General features: G+C 36.5%; 1 long non-coding RNA gene across 1 annotated transcript in view; it reads left to right on the forward strand.

Moving 5' to 3' along the window:
* The window catches only part of LOC135201332 (uncharacterized), a 324,038-nt gene that overhangs the window by 263,851 nt on the left and 45,218 nt on the right, over window positions 1–14,969 (forward strand). The gene's annotated exons all lie outside the window — the stretch shown is intronic.

The following is a 14,969-nucleotide window of genomic DNA, read 5'->3' on the forward strand; positions in this document are numbered from 1 at the left end:
ATATCCAGTTGCACGTTTGAAAATAGAAGGGATGAATATATTTTCTCATAAATACTGGGCTGAAACTCCCTTGCCGGCTGGTATGCACATAGCATTTCGTAAAGACTTTGTAAATATCTCCAGTGAAGAACAAAGATTGCATGATGAGAATGGTCAGAAGAACATTTCGAAATATCGTAGTGCTTGGCAACGGTCACCGAAAAAGAAAAAAAAAATTAATAGTTGATAATAAACCATGTGATGTCTCTGTTGTACCTGCATATTGTATAAGATAAAAAAGCTTAAGCTGAATTTATTATTATTATTATTATTATTATTATTATTATTATTATTATTATTATTATTAAGGCCAAGTTTTTCGATTTCAATACCAGAAAGAGCAACACCTCTAAGCAGAAATATAGCATCTCTCTCTCTCTCTCTCTCTCTCTCTCTCTCTCTCTCTCTCTCCATTGTTTGTTTACACATACATGCTTATTTCCTCATGTGCAATTGCTTTTGAAGGCAGCAAAGATAAAGACTTCTCGCAAATATAAACACGAGAAGTGTGTAAGACCTCTTGAGGTCATCGCGGGGTCATTACAGCCCAAACAAGTTTAAAATGACGGAGTAGAAATCCTAGGACCCGAAGATAAATATTAACATGTCGTTCGGTGTGGTATAGGGTTAAAATAAACACGGAGAGGTCATGCCTTTGGTCATTTCTTCGACCACCTTTGAACTCTACCTACACAAAGGGAAGTTCAGTTTTCAAAATAGTATATTTCTCTCTATTTTCTTTTTCTTTTTACTTCAGTGAGCGTCATCTTTAATTATGTTGCAGATAGTCAGTTTGATTTTATAACTTAATAAGATTTCGCGGTTTTAAGTTATCCATATTGATCATTTTTATACAGTCAAGATTTGTAAGTTTTTAATTACCTCGTTTTTCGACATAGATTGATCTCTGAATGGCTTATTTTTTTAATATAATCGTTTTTTAATATAATCGTTACTGCGGAGTTTATTATTATTAGTTTTGACCTTTCCTTTTTCATTAGGTTATCTCACCTTTGTGTGTTGATTTCAATATTTTTTTATTTCTATACTTTTATTCTTATCATTTGTCTAACCGCCGCCCTCCCCGCTCCCCCACCATTTTAAAGTCTTTTCTACCCGTCGGGTTCCTACAAGGCCGCATTCTCTCACTTTATCACTGTAATGCACACATGTTAATTGAACTTAACCCAACTTCCTTTTTCAATAAATAGCAATAAACTAATATATATAACATCTCGATAATATGGTTCTATTCTACCCAACAGCACAGGTTATCAAATGTATATCAGTGCCCGTTGTGGGTAAGCAGACGAAGTTGATATAATTACAGCGAAACCAGAAACTTAAGCATGTCATTGCTCCTCATATCGGCCTGGAATCAAAAACTGTAGTTCGTATCAGAATTTATCTATCTTGGGCACATTATCACACTAATCCAAGAGAGTAAAAATAACGCGAGCTTTGTGCTGAGCTGAAAGCTAAACTGGAGTCATTCCAACTGTTGATATTTGTTCACCGAAAGAATTTTCCACTATTCTTTCAAAGGAATTGCAATAAACAGCCTTATAGACTTTGACAGCATTTACAATGATACCATAACGCAATGCATGTCATTGCTCTCTTTAACGCTTAGACACCTTGAAAATTAACGTATATACCATGATAATCACCAGCAGTAATTAGTGCATGAATTCGTTTGTCTAGGGCATAGTCGCACAAGGATCTGTGAGTAAATTTAGCTGGAATCAACAAAGAAGATATGCTTTGTACGACTGGCAACATGATTACTAAGAGCTTTGCCTTTCGTCAGCTGAAGCTGCTCTGTCCTCATAGCGAGTGTGTTATTCGTATGACACTCTTAGATGTACAACAACAACAAAAACACCACACACACGCACAAACTTTACCAGGGTCCATGAGGGTCCACGAGAAGTCTTACAGTTATCCGTATGACACTCTTAGATGTACAACAACAACAACAACAACACACACACACACACACACACACACACACACACACACACACACACCTCGCCACCGTTCTGCTACGAAGTCTATAGAAACTCGCATAAGCCTTATTAACTGAAGATGATAATGAATATATAATGATGGAATACTTTATTTCAACTCCTGGCCTCAGAATGCAGATATAGAACAGACAATGGTAAATAAATTAGCAAGAAAAAAATAACGGTTACATTAATAAAATTAATGATATTAGAGAGAATAATGGAGTAAAAACACAATATTAAGTATATGTGAATTATTATTATTATTATTATTATTATTATTATTTTTTTTTTTTTTTTTTTTTTTTTTTTTGCACTATCACAGTCCTCCAATTCGACTGGGTGGTATTTATAGTGTGGGGTTCCGGGTGGTTGCATCCTGCCTCCTTAGGAGTTCCATCACTTTTCTTACTATGTGTGCCGTTTCTAGGATCACACTCTTCTGCATGAGTCCTGGAGCTACTTCAGCCTCTAGTTTTTCTAGATTCCTTTTCAGGGATCTTGGGATCGTGCCCAGTGCTCCTATGATTATGGGTACGATTTCCACTGGCATATCCCATATCCTTCTTATTTCTATTTTCAGATCTTGATACTTATCCATTTTTTCCCTCTCTTTCTCTTCAACGTTGGTGTCCCATGGTATTGCGACATCAATGAGTGATACTTTCTTCTTGACTTTGTCAATCAACGTCACGTCTGGTCTGTTTGCATGTATCACCCTATCCGTTCTGATACCATAGTCCCAGAGGATCTTTGCCTGATCGTTTTCTATCACTCCTTCAGGTTGGTGCTCGTACCACTTATTACTGCAAGGTAGCTGATGCTTCTTGCATAGGCTCCAGTGGAGGGCTTTTGCCACTGAATCATGCCTCTTTTTGTACTGGTTCTGTGCAAGTGCCGGACATTCACTTGCTATGTGGTTTATGGTTTCATTTTTCGTATTGCACTTCCTACATATGGGAGAGATGTTATTTCCGTCTATCGTTCTTTGAACATATCTGGTTCTTAGGGCCTGATCTTGTGCCGCTGTTATCATTCCTTCAGTTTCTTTCTTTAGCTCCCCCCTCTGTAGCCATTGCCAATTGTCATCGCTGGCTAATTCTTTAGTCTGTCTCATGTATTGTCCGTGCATTGGTTTGTTGTGCCAGTCCTCTGTTCTGTCTGTCTTTCTCCTGTCTCTGTATATTTCTGGGTCTTCGTCTACTTTTATTAGTCCTTCTTCCCATGCACTCTTTAGCCACTCGTCTTCACTTGTTTTCAGATATTGCCCCAGTGCTCTGTTCTCGATGTTGACGCAGTCCTCTATACTTAGTTAGGTCCTCTCCCTCCTTCCTTTCGTGTTATGTATAGTCTGTCCGTATTTGCTCTTGGGTGTAGTGCTTTGTGTATTGTCATATGTTTCCTGGTTTTCTGATCTATGCTTCGGAGTTCTGCCTTCGTCCATTCCACTATTCCTGTGCTGTAACTGATTACTGGCACTGCCCATGTGTTTATGGCTTTTATCATATTTCCGGCGTTGAGTTTTGACTTGAGTATCGCCTTGAGTCTCTGCATATATTCTTTCCTGATCGTGTCCTTCATCTCTTGGTGTTTTATATCCCCTCCTTCCATTATTCCCAGGTATGTGTATCATGTCTCATCTATGTGTTTGATGTTGCTCCCATCTGGTAGCTTTATCCCTTCAGTTCTCGTTACTTTACCTTTTTGTATGTTGACTAAGGCGCATTTTTTTTATTCCAAACTCCATCCTGATGTCCCCAGACACAATCCTTACAGTCTGGATTAGGGTATCTATTTCCTTGATGCTCTTACCATACAGCTTGATGTCGTCCATGAACATCAGATGGTTGATTCTCTTGCCTCTTTTCTTGAGTTGGTACCCGACATCCATCTTCTGTAGTACTTATTATTATTATTATTATTATTATTATTATTATTATTATTATTACATAGAGAATGAAACTCGAGAAATTTCCAGAAATATGAAATAAAACTATATTTACTGATATTCCCATTTTAAATGCAGATATTTCGAATGGTGCTAAAATTGTAATGCTACTACTATTACTACTACGGCTGCTCTTAATAATAGTAACAATAGTTCTCTCTCTCTCTCTCTCTCTCTCTCTCTCTCTCTCTCTCTCTCTCTTAACGAAAGCTCCTCTGACAGGCGACACGGCATTCCGCAATAACACTTGGGACAGTGATTCATGATCAGCAAAACTACAAAGATGACAAGCCAAGTGCCCCTTCGCCAGTCGCCCGTAAACAGGGGAAAACAATTAGCGTGGTTGATGGCAAAAATAATACTCTCCTGCCTTTCAGCTAACGTCTTGTTAGGGTTAAGAAGTCTCTCTCTCTCTCTCTCTCTCTCTCTCTCTCTCTCTCTCTCTCTCTCTCTCTCTTCAAGTTTTTTCGATACTGTTGGAGTTGGAGCTGGAGTTTTAACCTCGTGAACTTTTTCGTCGGAAGGTTTTGGTGCTGTTGGAGTCTGAGGCTGAACTTCATGAAGTTCCTCTTCGAAAGGTTTTGGTACTCATCAAAAGTCTGCACTTCATGAAGTTCCTCTTCGTAAGGTTTTGGTACTTATGAAATCTGGGTTTGAATTTGGGGAAGTTCCTCGTCGGAAGGTTTTGGTGTGTTAGAATCTGAGTGTGAACCTCGTGAAGTTCCTCTTCGAAAGGTTTTGGTACTTATCAAAAGTCTGAACTTCATGAAGTTCCTCTTCGAAAGATTTTGATGCCGATGAAATCTGGGTCTGAATTTGGTGCAGTTCCTCGTCGGAGGGTTTTAGTGCTGTTGGAGTCTGAGGCTGAACTTCGTGAAGTTCCTCTTCGAAAGGATTGGGCATCGATGAAGTCTGGGTCTACATTTGGTGAAGTTCCTCGTCGGAAGGTTTTATTGCTGTTGGAGTCTGAACTTTTTGAAGATTTATTTCGAAATGTTCCGGTACTGCTGAAATCTTAAGTTTAAGGTAGAAACTTTGCTTAACTTCATGAAGTTTCTCTTCGGAAAGTTTTGTTGTTGCTCGAGTCTTAACATTCGTGAAGTTTCTCTTCGGAAAATTTTGGTCCCTGTTAGTCTGAATATCGGGAAATTTCTCTTTGAAAAGTTCGGTAAAGTTCGTCAAGTTTCATTTGGTTGTCCGATTTGTTTATAGCGAATTGCTGTGGAATTATGATAGTAATAAAATAAGTTACATTAGTAATAACAATGATGATTATGGTTGTCCTTTTGAGAAGTTTACTTCGACGAATTTTTAAAGTTATAATGTTCACTTGACTGAAGATGGACCTAGCACAAGGTTCGAAAGCTTTTAATATCCATTTAAGATGATAAACTCGCATGCTATATTATTGTGGACCGACAACCATTGTCATCATTTTCGACACTGAAAAGTCTGCCCACAGTGATAGTTATGATAGTAAAATATTGCACAGATAATAAAACGCAGTGTGTATCGTTTTATTATTATTTATTTTTTTTTTTGTTACAACTATAGTGTGGGGGTAGGGGTTAATGATTTCGACGTTCACATACAAACAACCAACCTTGACCCCGTTTCTGTCACAACTGGGGCTTATAGTATGAAGGTGTATAGCCTATCAATGTCCCAGCATTGGAACCTGTATTAGCGCTTACATATATTACCGTCATCTTCAACGGCAGCGTAAGATGGTAAGAAATCTAAGTTTGTATTTCTATACCGTTAGTTAGTATAGAAATCAACGATTTTAGCTCTTTGTTTTGTGATGCTTTCCAAGATTAATAACAATAATAGATTTTAGCCTGGACGTATATGCTGCCAAAATTCGCAATGTGTAACTTTGTCAGTGTGGTAAAGTGAATCCAACAATGGGCAAAGGTATTACAATGTACTATATGAAAGGAGTTCTTCATCTTGTTCCGTAATTGGACATTCAGCAAGAGAGAGAGAGAGAGAGAGAGAGAGAGAGAGAGAGAGAGAGAGAGAGAGAGAGAGTGTTTATGAACCACAATGCATATACCACCAATTTAATATTATATGTGTAATTCGTTTTATCCCTAAATAATCATGACATTCAAAGAGAGAGAGAGAGAGAGAGAGAGAGAGAGAGAGATAGAGAGAGAATGATGTGACGTGTCACACCAAGTGTAAAGGACCGTGTTATATATATCCCTAGTTTTCTAAAGATAACAGCAACTCGGTTGTAGTATCCCCTCGCTCATAATACCACGTTGTTATATTTTAACAAGGCTTGATTCTGATGTGTAGTGGTTGTAAAACGGTCACATAACACTCGGGAGATGTCTCCTGAGAGCATTCGAGAGATGTCTCTTCAGAAGTGTCTCTCGCGTGGTCCCAAAGGGAACGAGGTGCTTCAGATGTTTCACGAGTCATGAAAGTGATGTTACAAGACTCCCTCCCGTTTGGTTTACTTCATGTTATTAGGGGCTGCTGGTTATCTTGGGGCTGCTGAAGGAAGTCTTTTTATTTTCGATTTTTTATAAATTAAATTTAGATGAATGGTAGCCACTTGTCTTATAACTTTAGACAATAAACGACTTCTATGTTTACTTCATGTTGTTAGAAGCTTCTGGTTATCTTATGGCTATTGAAGACGATTATGTTTTCTAATTCCTATTCTCATTAAATTTAAATAGATGCTAGTTAACATGTCATATGACTTTAGACAAGAAGAAACAAAGCCTGTTGATTTACTTCACGTCATCAGGAGCTGTTGGTCATCTTGTGACTGTTAGACAGTTTTATTTTCGATTTTAGAGAGAGTGGATAACTTGTCTAAATTTTAGACGTAAAGAATGTTTTATTTTGGAATTTAGAAAGAGTGGATAACTTGTCTAAACTTTAGACATAAAGACAGTTTTATTTTAGATTTCAGTGAGAGCGGATAACTTGTCTAAACTTTAGACATAAAGACAGTTATATTTTGGAATTTAGAGAGAGTGGATAACTTATCTAACTTTAGACACAAAGAGTTTTATTTTAGATTTTAGAGAGCGGATAACTTGTCTAAACTTTAGACAAGAAACGACTTCTGCGTTTAATCTTAGTGCAAGGTCGAATTTTGTCTTCAGGCGCAGAGCAACTCATAGCCTTAAAGTGGTGTAATTTTTGTGTCGTACTATTAACAGCCAACTTCTTCTTATTCACTTGCGACCGCAGTCACTTTCCTAAAAGCTTGCTGCCGGGGGAGAAAAATGCTTCCAGAAATAGAAAGCTCACCCGGGTGAACTCGGGAGAGAAACTGAGCACCAATAAGCGTCGTAATGTTGTTTACATTTCGAGTTTCCGTCCGAAAACCGCAGAAGCCTCTAAAGACGCCAGACTAGACGCCCTTGGTTCCCTTACACACACACAGTGTGCTGTGCATTTTCACTCACCACCCCCACGATACCCCCATGCCCGCTCGCTCCTCCAGCTCCGTCTGCCCTGCCACATTGTTTGTAGAACATAAAGCTGAACGGAAATGCCCTTGTTTTTAGTGTTCTCTACGTTAATGTGTTTTGGGGTGGGAGAACCTTTGAGCTTGCCCGCGGAGGAGGCCCAAATTGTTTGTCTAAGATGCTGGCGATTGGTGAAGACGCCGCTCTCTCTCTCTCTCTCTCTCTCTCTCTCTCTCTTTGGTGGACAGTTTGAGATCCATCTGTTGACAATCCTAACACTGTCAGTTCTGCGCCTTGCGATTGTCATGAAGATGAAAACTCACTTCAATCACTGTCAGAGACGTGTTCATCCCCTCCACCCTTTTTTATTTTTGTTTTGACAATAGGGCCTTCTCTTCCTAAAAGCTTCCTTGTGACGCCTTTAAGAATACATGCATTTAGCCTTTACTGCAGTGTCGATGACATCACGCTTCTTAATTTGTTTTTCTGTGTGTTTTTTTTTTATAATGTATTAATTTCTTTTCACTGACCTGTCACCGTCAGTCTCCCTCGATGACCTGTCATGCGGTCTTATCCAGTTATCCTATAGTCCGACAGATCTAAACTGATAGATTGTTTACTTCCTTGAGAAAACTCTGTGCCAGTTCTCTCTTAACCTTTAAATCGTCCCCTTCTTAAGTCCTTAGCCATCTCCCAGCGAGGGCAATATTTGGGAACAGTACCTAATGAAACTGACCGTATAAATCCTAATCCGTAAACATCGTCCCTATTCTATTTGGATTATTACGTTTTGAGACTATTTATTGTTATATTTGTTATGACTTATACCCTTACATTTTGCACATTATATTACATATTTTATATGATGATCTTTTTCATTAAAAGTAATAAAAATCGGTAATTGCCTTTCAGTATGTATGTCTTATGACATTTTCTTATAATCTTGCCAGTAGATTACTTCTGTTTATTCTTTTTTATTACTTGAATTTTCCGTCTGCCATACTATCCATTTCCTAAACAAGTTTGTAATATTTCGCATTTCATTGCTCTTCATTTTAGGTTTCCCCCTCATTTTCATTCATCAAGTTATGATTTACTTAAATTTCATTTCACCTTTTTCAACTCGCGGTCTGGACTGTGTTAGAACTCATAAATCTAATGAGTGTAACAATTTTTACTTTTTATAAGGTTGTTTGCACATAAACTCATCATTGGGAAGGGAGAAAAACTTATTTACAATAATTATCACAGGAATTGTAATAATATGATTCTATACAAAATGTACATTACGAAGAATCTTCGTCGTCAGATGATCTTAGTTTCCTATTAACAGCTATCCTTTGCAGCATCGCCTGTTTGCAAGTTTTCGGAATGCTTAACTGCATTTACCCATTTCACAGCGTGCTTTCTGTAGGAATGAACTAATTTCCCTACTGACTATTGTTCTCGGTAACCTAAAGCAAGAAGTCATTCTTTTTGGCGCTAGAGTTCTCAGCTAGACCGGGCGGTGGGGCTTATCCAAAGGGTAGCTTAAGAGATAATTCCTTTAAACTTCATGGTTTAATAGGCTTGGCCCACCTGCATATCGCCTGTCAAAGGTAACAGGAAAAGTGGCAGCGTCTTTCGAAACAGTTGTCACGTTTATAAATGCAATTTCTCATTTTATTTACAAATAAAATTATAATCACAATATGTGAACGCTTAAGTTCAGCAAAACATGCTACAAACTTTAAACTACCGATTTATTGATTCATGAGTTATAGAGTAAGGTATTCAAAACTGGATACTGGTAAATGTGGCAACAGGGTTTTTACCCAAAGACGAAAACAATCTCTCAGTTTAAATCTGTCGAACTATAGTTATCTTTTCACTTTGATTATGATGACGATAACGAAAACTAAGGTCTAAAGAATGCAAGGTCTCCCCATCCAGACCTTGATGAAAACAGTTATGGTATAGGGTCTGAAAAATGTGCAGAAACCAGTGATGGTATATTACTGTGATTACTATCAAGTCAAAAGGTTTTTTTTCTACATTCAATTTTCGTATTTAGCCCTATGGACCTGACTTCTGTAACCACCTAAGGTCTCTAGTTGAAATTTAAGTTATATAATCTGTGCACTAACAGTTATAACTCTCAATGCATTTTTTTTCCTCACCAATATTATTACTGTTATTACCAGTATTATGATTACTATCTTTTATGCTACGTCAGCTATTTTGTGGATAAGTGCCGATTACTCATTTTTCTTATCATGTTGTCTCATAAATCTAGATTGTGTATGTTACTGTGTATTTTGTATATTCAATGTATATGGCCCTGGGCTGAAATAAAGGATATTATTATTATTATTATTATTATTATTATTATTATTATTATTATTATTATTATTATTATTATTATTATTATTATTATTATCTTCTGTAAATTTATTTTTTATTCGCTGTAAAACTTCGTGGATGTCACAGGTCATCTTTTGATAAATTATTGATTAATGGTCCGTCGTCGGAAAGTAAATAAGAATCGATTATTATTAGTGTTTTTAAGAAGATTTTCCCGTATATTTCTTTTCCTGCTGAGCACCGCTTTCTCGGAGCTTGGAAAATGAATGTGATATACTGATGATGTCTGGCCATCGTGAATGCAATAGGGAATTGTTTACTTGGAATGCAAGCTGGCTTGATATGCAAATAAGGAAAAAATAAAAAAGCATAAAAAACTGGAATCTACAAAGACAAGAGTTAATGTTCTCACTCAGGTCATATGATGGATGAAGGTTTCTGAGCAAAGAGGTGGGATAGAACTTTTAGATTTAGAACTAAGGAGCAGTCTAAAACGCAAGGGGTGTTGGGGAGGGGGCGGGGGAGAATATTTAATGAGTTCATATTTCTGATAATTGGTGAATATGATGTAATTATATATATATATATATAATTATATATATATATATATATATATATATGTATAAAAGATATATGCCACGAAGGAAAATAAACAACGGAGTATCCGCGAGACCTTTCGACGTTTAAACTTCCTTTACTAAGCAGATGAACTGACATACATGAGGAAAAAGACAATACAAGAAGATTCGTATAACTGATAGATAGGGATTATAAAGAGATTAGTACCTAGAATCCGACACACCTGGAAGATGAGTAACCTCCCAAGCAAGTATAAACAATGGGTGCAATTAAAAGTTTAAGACAATCATCTCAGATACAAGGACAAGACAATTAAAGGATTATAGGTGACAGCTATTCAGAAACTTTGGTAAACAAAACCAGAATTTCACAAATATTACATAATTCACAATACATTTTAGACATACATTACAACGAAGATAACTCTAAGGCAACTAATTTTTATTTAAGTCTGTAATTATATCTTTGAGGTCATTCTTAAACATGTTACAAATACAAGGGTCTTTATTTATGGATTTATCACGTTCCTAACTTTCGTGATTCAGTTATACATATATATGTGTGACTAAATTACATTTCCTTACACATGCTGTACATCGACCCATAACACAGTAAACCGACCGCCAGAGCCACAGTGAGTTAAGGAATCGTGGTATGACCGTTACTTCCCCACCCAGGATCGAATCCGGGTCGTCTTCTTGCTTTCCCCGCGAGACCCAGAGGAGGTAGATAGCCTTCCCATTCACATGCCCTTTACTAAAATGTAAAAAATTAAAAAATAAAATAAGAAAGAAAGAAAGATATTTATAACCTTCAAATCATAGGGAAAACCGTCAATATATTCCCGGTCAGCGTTCAGTCAATGGGACGTTCATTACAGTAGCTTTTCCGAAAGACTTCAGACTTCGACGTAACGTTGCGGGACAAAGCTTGTCAGGATTTTGAAGATGGATGGGGCGCTGATGATGGACGAACCCGGGACTGAGGACCCAGGACCCAGGACCGGGGGCCCAAAGGATGTTTCGGTGGTGAAGATGATTATGATATGATAGCAATGATGATGATGGGCTATAGAGTGAGGTAGAGGACTTGTGCATGAAAGAAGAATGTGAGTACAAGGTCAAATGAATTTATCATCCGACTCAGATATATACACATTCTACTATATGTGTGTGTTTATATATTATGTATACTTATTTACTTACAGTGAGAAACAATTACTTTTAAACGTCACAAAATAGAATAGGAGAGGAATATTTTGAACCCATATGCTTCTTTTAAAAAAGAAATATTCTAGGTAATTTTTCAGTGTCTTTACATTACGAATATTGTTTTTGGCTGGGTTTCTTTACACTTTTAAAGTAGCATAGGAATTTACCAGTTCCAAGTCCTTCCATTTTTGTTCACTCATTTCTTAGTGTCACAAAACTTAAAATGGCTTAAAATCTAAATTTAGAAGTCAGTCCAGGTCCCGAGAAACGAAGTTTGTAGAAATTATTTCAAAAGAGAAGCTCCTGGAAGAGGTAACCCTGGTCTTCCATGGCAGAAGTTCTGAAAGAAGAAGAGAAGCATAGTTCTGGAAGGATAAAACAAAGGACCTTGGATAGATCTATGGACTGGGCAGCAGTACCAACCAAGGCAAGATGGTCATGGTAGATTTTCAGGAGTCGAAGCATAGAGGGTTGAGGGGGTCTGCTATGGACTTTAGGGCGTGACAGAGACATATGACCTTCCCAGGCAGGTGTGCCACCTATACAAATCCAAAACAAATACTGGGTCAGTCTGGACGTCTCCATTACTTCGATTTGTCTCGGACCTGTTTTGATTTTTTTTTTTTTTTTTTTTTTTTTTTTTTTTTTTTTTTTTTGTAGGATTGGGAGTTTCCCACATTATATCAATCACCTTTCCTCTTCTATTATATGCATATGCTTTTGTCATAAATTTTAACAATATAAGTTATTGTCATGAGCAAATTCCAAGCCAGGTATGATAACAAGAGAAAACTGGCAAGTAATATAAACTACTATTTTAACAAAGAGAAAAATGTGTCTAGTCACATGTAAACTGAATTTCATTTTTGAAATTAGAATAAACCTTCAAGTTTTTTTATTCAATCGTATTTTTTAATGAAATTTTAATATTTATGGAGACTAAGATTAAAAATAAACGGTAATAGTACTCTTAATTAAAAGCAGACATTGTTTTGCTCCTAGTTTACGTTTTTCTGCTGACGATGTATTGGGTAAATCTGACTTGGTATTAGAATGCAAGTGTAAGAAATTTGATATAAGAATTCTGTTACATCATTACATTGATCAAGCACAATTAATGTACACGTCAGTTGTCTGCAGTCCTGTCAAATTATCGTGAAAGTTCTTGAAAGGAAAAAAGCACAAATATCAGTTAAAGTAGACAGAATTTTAATAAACTTTCTGATAAGACAGGTGAAGCCAGATGTGATATTCTTATGGAAAATTAAACCGTTAGAGAGTCAGTCTTAAACTATTTAACGATTTAACTTCAGATTAATAAAAACATAATTTCAAATATTACAGAAATATGTAGTTTTGAGAATGACCGTTTAATATCACAAAAGCCAGATGTTCCCTAGAGCTAAAGTAATATAATACTTCAATTCTAGATAGCATTGAAATACGATGTTTAGAGACCAATTCCAAAGTGGTGAAGGATTCCCCAGTAACTGGAGGTCAAGCCCTTGGGAGGGAAGTGTGACCTTTCCCCGACATCCTTTTGGAACCATTAGCTCCTGTGTCAAGCGCGAATTCGACCTCGTTTGAGGTCAGGTGTCTTTACACCCCCCATTCAAATAGTGTATACAGAGGGTATATTTTCCTCAATTCATTTGTTTATCAGTGAAGAGATGACCATTATTATTTAATTTTCTATTGTTACTTTTTTTACCGTGATCTTTTTTCTTTTTTTTTTTCCTTTAATTATTATTATAATTTTTCTGTCAGTGTTGTCATGAAAAAGTTGACACGAAAACTGGGATATCAGTGGCTAACTTGTAACTTTCTCACCTAAATTCTATAAAGCAAAGCAGATAAATTCTAGTATAACCGGGTGCAACAAATACACATGTACCTACATATATGTCACACACACACACACACACACACACACACACACACAAAGAAACCCAAACCACACTGGACCATCCATCATATACGCTGTGGGAAAGAGTCAACCCATCTTTTCGATGAAAGTATTCAGATGAATAAGGGCTCGGAAAACCATACATCCTGAATAAGTGTCCATAAGGCGTAAGAATTGCAGAGTATGTACTCCGTAAGTACCAGGTGCGCTGTTTTCCTGATTACATAGTCCCAAAGGAACTTAACCATACCTTCCCAAACTGAGCTCTCAGTCAGAGGTAGCATTTACTCGTGTATCACAGACCCCAAGGCTGGCAGGGATCATTGAGGCAATTTCCATTTGTAATGACAACCGATAGTTACTCCGCAGGTTGTAAACAGTCTACAGTGAAACGGTTTTTCTTAATACGTATAGTGCCTTCGGGACGTAAATTCACCTTATGTGGCATTGGAGCAATTTCATGTTGGAAAGGGTTACACTCAGGGGTGTGATTTAGGGAAGGGTTATATAGTATTTATTATAAGGACCTTGGGTTTGAGAGTTGTACCAAGGGTTGTACTATAAAAAGTTTTGCGAACATACGGGAACTTTCATTACAGATATCGTATGATCTCTTGTTTGTTTATCCGGGATTTGTAACCTACAATGAGATCATATCAGTTAACATTTATCTCATCGGGTTTTTGGAAGGACATAGGTTTTTGCAGAAGGAAAATTGAAATACAGATGTTGGTACTGTATTTAACTTTCTCTTGGGGAATGATGAAATGTATTCGATGTATTTCGTTTTATTAAAATAATATATATATATATATATATATATATATATATATATATATATATATATAATATAAATATAATGTGTGTGTGTGTGTGCGTGCAAGTGGATGGGCATATGACAATGCATTTACAATGAATTAGAGAAGTAAGTATCAGAGATATGGTATAGTATGTATTGCATGATTTTGTATTTTGGTTCAGTACTGCTTGTGATTGTGTAAATGATCACGTAAAAATTAGTTATCACACCTGCAAATGAAAAGAGCAGGACACAAAGCGTAATGCTGAGGACTGATAACATACACAGAAGGTATATGAGTCAACAAACAAAAAACTTATTTTTATTAAAGTTTATTTGTGAATATATTATGCAAATTTATTTCTTCTAAGTTTCTGTTCCGATTTTAGGAAGTTCTTAAGAAGTAAGATACTTATTTAGTCCTATTCTTATAACCCCTAATACTGCTATGAAGCCTATTTGTTCTCTAGGTTTTGTAGCTAGGACTTGTTCTTTTATAATTATAGGGTGAGGCACTGGTTGTTGTTACCTAGGAAGGATTATTATTATTATTAATATTATTATTGTTATTGTTGTTGTTGTTGTTGTTGTTACCTAGGAAGAAATAGGTGTAATTATTACTAATATTATTATTATTCAACATACACTAATATTCGAGAGGAACAAATATTCACGAGGAAAAAACAAGAAGTATT

Source organism: Macrobrachium nipponense, chromosome 28 (genome assembly GCF_015104395.2).
Source record: "Macrobrachium nipponense isolate FS-2020 chromosome 28, ASM1510439v2, whole genome shotgun sequence".
Lineage (NCBI taxonomy): Eukaryota > Metazoa > Arthropoda > Malacostraca > Decapoda > Palaemonidae > Macrobrachium > Macrobrachium nipponense.